Source organism: Euwallacea fornicatus, chromosome 8 (genome assembly GCF_040115645.1).
Source record: "Euwallacea fornicatus isolate EFF26 chromosome 8, ASM4011564v1, whole genome shotgun sequence".
Lineage (NCBI taxonomy): Eukaryota > Metazoa > Arthropoda > Insecta > Coleoptera > Curculionidae > Euwallacea > Euwallacea fornicatus.
This window is the reverse complement of record NC_089548.1, coordinates 4,912,188-4,919,022: the sequence shown is the minus strand read 5'-3', so window position 1 is coordinate 4,919,022 and position 6,835 is coordinate 4,912,188.

Genomic DNA, 6,835 nt, shown 5'->3' with positions numbered 1-6,835 from the left:
TAAAAAATCAGTAAAATCTTTTTGATATCTCAAAAACGACCGAAATTTTGATAAATAACAAAACCTCTAATTATCGTTACCGCCGGGACTGGCTGCAAAAGGTGTTCGAAGTTGTCGCCATTGGTTGCACTGATACAAATTGTCGCTCGCCTTATCCACGTCTCTGTATGTACCGTTAGAACAGATCTTTTTCAACGAATTATTTCAGCGGCACTCCGTCAATCCGCGCAACTCTGCCACTGTGCTAATTCTAAACTTTTGATATATCACCCCACGGACAGAAATCACATGGAGTTAAGCCTGGCGATCTCGCGAGTCGTCTTATCGATCCACTGCGACCTGTCCACACGTTAGAAGGTTGGTTGTTTGAAAAGTTTCGCATTTTTTTTCATTTTTTCATGCCCGCATGTTTCGATTGGTTTTGAGATAAAAAGAAATGGTACATGCGAATCCCGTTTTTTGGGATCTATGTCGTGTTAAAAGGAAACCTCCTACTTGATATTCGTCCCGTGCAAAGTAGTAAAATTGAAAAAGTAATTGTAAAATTGAAGTAACTTTTCGAAATAGCTTGCACTCAACTGATACATAATCGTAATATTAGATAACAACCAATAAAATTATTTTAGGCAATTTTTGACGCAAATAATTTGAATTCGGTGCAAAATCAGAACAGACGCCGTGAGAAATTGAAAGTTGTAAATTTTAAAAATAAGTCAAATTTCGGGATGTGAACGGCGAGACGCGCTTCGCAAAAATTTTTGAGTGGATAAAGGGCAAATGGGTCCTGAACTCCAAAAAGGGCCTATGCCGTCTATAAAACACGACAAAATTTTTATGTATACCTCTCTAATGCCTCATTTGTGAAATAGGATTTTTTGTTTTTTTTCGAAATAGAACAAGCGATTAAAATTGGTCTTTTGCGAGTTACTTTTAAAGCGCCCCGTGCAGTGCCTGCGGTGGGAGAGTATTTATGTCAATTTAATTAACGTAAACAACTCAGAAAGTAGGAAAATTTCCGAAAGTGAGAGTCGAAAAACATCTATAATGTGGTAAATAAATCAACATTCCTTTAATCTTATCTATTGGGGACATCAAATTCACACAACATAAATAAATGCAATTGTTGTTGAATTAAATTAAAGCTCAAAGTAAGTAAAACGGAGTAAACAATAATCCGAAGCGGTCTAAAATTCAATTTTTTTTTGTCTTATCGGTCAATGTAGCGAGGCCACCCGTATCTCATTACGTAGAGGAAATTTTAATGCTATTTGCCCTTGCTTTCGAGCATCCCTATTGAACCACTGTTTTAAGTTCATTAACTCTTTCTGCTTTGGTGTTTAAGTAGTCATTAGCGTGCATTCATCAGTGACGTACTTGTTGTAGTCCGCGCCATTTCACTGACGGCAAAACGTACTTTCAAAAAACACCAAGCTGGACCGAACAGTTCCCGACTTAAAATCGAAAACACGTGAACGGAACAGCCGATCTATTGAAACATTATCACCTAATAAAATCAATCATAAAGTGGTACGTCCCTGCATCAGCAGCAGCAGCAGAATAAAATCATAAAACCCGGCTGAAGTTTGTCATGTATATTAAGACATGTGGCTAATGTGTTTGATATTTACACTCAATGTTGGTTTTTAATTAGATCATTTTCACATCGTCATCAGCTAGAATTTCCCGAGGTTAGGGCCCCAAGCACCGTAATTTCAGCCTATAAATAAGGATTATCGGTAATTTTTTTCGGCCATAGGGTATGTTATTATGTCCTGATCTATAGGCTTTTTCAGATGAGAACACATTATAAAACTGATATATGAATGTATGTAATGTGTGTGTGCCACAGTGAACTACTTAAAATTATAACCGGTGATTTGTTTACACGAGACCTTGTTTAGAGCACTACATCTGTATAGCTGCGGTTGGGGCTCTAGCCGTTGTAGTTGGCAAAGGCTAGTTTTCGAGTTACAACTAAACCAGGAAAATTGCATAGCGATTGCACGTGGCTAATTTATGTCAATACTCATAGAGTTTCATTATCGTTGTTTGCGAGGTGTTATGTATTTATAGAATGTAAAAGTTGCCCTTATGGGCAATAAACTAGCCCATTTAGTTGCTTACTATGAAATAATGGCACGTTAGCTTGCAATAGACGGTAATGCGGAAAGCGTGTTTCCTTTCATACAATTTAGGCAGCACTCCTGTCCTACATGCACTGTCGCTTTTTCGTCCCGGGCTGCGTCTATGCATTTTGCCTTAAAATTAATCGATAAATTTCAATGCACTTGCTAAGTCACATAATTATGATAAAACAACTTTACTTTGGACCCATCAAAGGCGAAAATGCTTTAAAAAAGTTAAACTAACCTTATTGCAGGCAGCGTAGTGCATGGGTGGATAGGGGAGAGCCTCAAAATTATGTGCCTCTCGGCCACTCTTGCCAGTTAAAGTTGTCAATGGGGTGGTTCTGGGCGTTAGGGGGGCCCAAAAACTACTTCCAAGCCGCGATGAAAAATTTGATCCCTCCTCGTATTAAAATTGGACCCGGTTATGCGATGGGGAACCGACCGACAATTTTTGACAATATAATTTCGTGTTTTGGACTATTTGCAATAAACAATTAGAGATCAATTGCGGTGAGGCAACAGATGTGTCTCGAAGAATTTGCAAAATTCCGGAAACATTTCACAATAAAGACCCAAAAGTATTGCGTAATTGTTCAGGCTGGTTATTAACGTTTAACAGGAATCAACGTTATCTGGACATGTGATGCGAATCGTGGTTTGGTGAATTGGACGTGGTGGACGTTGGTGGACGTGTTTGGACGTTGGTGGACGTGGTTTATTGAATTTTTGACACATTAGCTAACCCAATTACATTCCTGCAGGTGTCAAATTTGTTATCCACGATTTTGGAAAAAGGAGTGACGTCAAATTTAGCATTTATCTAATCGAGTGATCGAATTTTTGATTTTCCCTACTCACACTTTCAATTTCTAATTACAACTAAAAAACAAATACGCAGGTTAGAATTATTATCATTGTTTCCATTTTTCCATTATACAGTATAGTAAGTAGGTACTTTTGGACACATGTATTTTTAAGAATGGAAAACGTTATTGCAGTAATGGTAGATACGGAAACAGAAGAAAATGCGCCGAAAAATAGTACTGTTTTTGATGCAGATTCCGTCGATTCCGCAAATTTGGGCGGCACATAGTTAGGCACCACCTTTTTCTCGCCCTGTATATCAATTCTCAAAAATTTTGAGTTATCCAATAAATCGAACTATAAAATACCCCAGAGAGGTTATTTTACGACTCTTAGGCAATGGCAGCGAATCCCATAAAACTTTATTACTTTTCATTATAATTCTTTTCGACCTTAAAGTGTCCATTGTGCGAAGCAGGACTATAAGAATATTTTTACTGGACTCCGGTGGAAAACTTAGCGGATTTAATAATCACGCCAATTACAGATGCATGACCTGCAATGCATAAAAGGATGTCAAATTACAATAGAAAAACAAGCCCACGTCACAGTAATGTATGGTATCATCAAAGTTCCGGGTCCACTGATACTAGCAGCCTTCAAACTGAAATAACTAATAACTTCCTATAATAAACACGTTGCTTCGTGTTATGTTCAAGTTAGCCTTGGGAAACCTGATCGTATAACTATTGCAGTGTGTCGGGAAAATACTATCTGCCATATGCTAGATTGATATACAGGAGGAACGTCTTCACTTCTTCAAAACCTCTTTCTCCTCATTATCCTCTCGGGTTAATAATAGAGCCCACAAAGGCTATTTAATTCTCGTCTTATTAATTCAGGATACGGTGTGACTGAATTGTCAAGTAATGTTCCAATTTATTTTTGAATCATCGGTGTAAGCTCAAAGGGAACGAACATTTTTAGAGATTAATTTAAGGTTTAAATTTGTCCATTATGTTAATGTACTTTTTAACCATTTTGCATCTTCTCCAAGATTTTTAAACCAGAACCGATAAATAGACCGGTTTGATAATACGCGTAATGTATAGGTGACATGAAATTTAATTTGAAATGCATGATAATGAATCTGCTTAAACATTAACTCTTATCTAGTCGATATTACAAGTTTTTGCCAATAAGATTTCTCATGTGAGATTAGTCTTTTATCAGTGACGGAGAATTAATATGTGGACAACTTAATTAAATCATCAAAATCGTCCAAACCAGATACATGGGACACACTGTCTAGGCCGTAAACGATTGGATTAAAAAATCCTTAAACATCAACGAAGATTTTTTTTTAATTTTTAATCTACCTAAACGTTGACACTTCTTCATTCTACTTACAGCGATTAGTGGGTAGAAATTCCTCATAACAAAAAGAGCAAATCATTCATCGTTTTCTGTTGATTTTTTGCGTAATTTTTTAAATTCAGCATTCGCGGCTGATTAATCAATTTTCGACGTCCAACTCGAAAATTGGGATTTTTTTTTCAAAATTCACTAAAAACACATTTCCCTGTTTCTAAACAATCTTCTGAAATTGATATTTCCAGCTGATACGACGATTTTCGCTAATCGACTATTGAGAATCAGATATCGAGAATAACTTCAAGGTTATATCGCTTAAAGTATTTACTATAAAAAAACTCAAAACTGTTCAAAAATATGTCACCTAACATCCGTTTCGTTTAGGTTAGTTCAGGTTAGATATTGCAGAACTTACTTTTTTTTAACGTGACCTACAAATTCCTCGTTTTCTAAAAACTTACTCAATTCTCGACCGATCAATTAAACAACGAATTTGCCAATTCGCAGCGTTGACCCGAAATCGCCCGGTACGGCTCTGCGTTTTGTTTTCTCAAACAGAATTGTATTGTGATTTTATGAACGGGTTAACACTACAAGTACATGTAAAAATTAGTGAGGTCAAATTGACAGTTTTTATTTAAAATTTTTTAAAAAAATCTCTTTGTGACCTGCAATTGCCTCATACGTCCCTGGTTTTCATTATTGGAAAACGAACATTTTTCTGATTGTATCTAAAGATCGGGATTGCTGGACTGGAAAAATTCGTGATCTAAAGTGGCACTTTTAGCAGGTGTGAATTTTCAATTCGTTACGTATCAATCAAATGCATAATTTCTGTTTTACATTTTTGCAGCAATCTCGTAGTTTCATAAAGCTGATTTTAGTATAAGTGATCAATATGATCAAGTGTTTCTACTTTTGACAAACAAACTGGTAAAACCCATTTCGCGTCTTGAAGAATATGTCATTTCCCATCCGTCCCGGAAAAATCCACTTCTTAAACAATATGTCGGTTCTCCTGACTTGTTAATGATATATAATCATTGTTCATAGCTGGAATCGATTTTGCTCAGTAATGCCAGCACGCCCCTGTTCTGCAGTGCGTTTGATTGATATTCGTGTAATTTTATCGAAGGGTTAAGACTGCCATTATATTAAAAAATGGGCAACGCAGAGTAAGAGTGTTGGCAGTTATGAATTTTTAATTCATGATTGATTAATGAAATTAAGTTTATTTGCGGCTTTGAAAAGATTTTGCCGGGCAGGTCGTTGGTTTTCACTTCTTTTTTTAGCGTTAGACTGATCTCAGAATCGAATACGAGAAACTTCTTTTTTTGTAGACCTGAATCACTTTTGCCTAGCTTCGATCCTCTGAAATTCATTGTTATCGCGATTTCATCAAAGGGTCAAGACTATAGTTCTATTGGAAAATCAGTGGTGTAGAGTGTCGGTTTTGAAAGTTGTAATTATTATTATTTTTTTTAAACTAGGGAAATTTCCTTTGTTTATAACTTTGGTTTTCGCTTTCTAAACCTGGTTGTATTGTGACCTTATCGAAGAGTGGCGACCACGTTATCTTCAAAAGTTAGTGGCGAAGGGTTGCAGTCGTGGAAGTTATGAATTTATATTTTAGGACTGAGCGATTATGAAAACTTTTCCATAAGAATCAAAAAGCATAAATCAATACCCTATCGAAAACTCCCTCTGAAATACGGCTCTGCACAACGTCTTAAGAAATTAGTAAACCAAACATCCCTCGCAATCTCCCTTCTAAAGCTTAAATCCGGGTCTTGAAACCATCAAATCTACAAGAAAAAGGCACAAAGGGTCCGTTTTATTCTATAGACAGTAATGGAGCCGTCCACGACAAAGTCACTCCGGATAAAGTTACATATTATTTTTAGTTGAAATGCATTAAGACCGCTCGGCGGTGCCCGCTTCTTATGCCATTCCCCAAGCAAATATCCAGTGCAATGCATCAATTTCCATAAGGAATCTGGAAAGTTGAAAACATGTGGCCCGGCTTAAGCAGAAGACTGTATTTGTTTGCTGACAGGTTCGTTGCACATGTTCCTTTTCCCACGGTTGGCAATATCTTCGTAAGAAACGGATCAACATGTGTGTGCATTTTTAACCTTATGGGTTGTAGAGGGTGGCAAACCCAACACACTTGTACGCAGTTAGGGGAGGCTTTTATGTGGCGGGTGCAGCCGGTTCTTTCAAGGTCAATGCGAAGAGGGATGAGATTTTTTTCAGATAGTACCCGTTCCATAGGAATAATTCAATTTGTTGTGAAAAATGAACAGGGGCGGCTTGAGGTTTTAAAGAACTATTGTATACCTAAAGCATTGAACCATAATAGAACCCTGAGCGTAAACAAAGTAGTAAAAGCTATTTTGGAGCGACTCTGGCAGAGCATAACAAGTGTTTTCCATGTGGTGGTCGTGAGCTGAAATTAGTACCTATTTCGGTACGCAATGCACTTGAGAATAATATTATCTCAAAACATGAGAAATGCAATTAAAGGT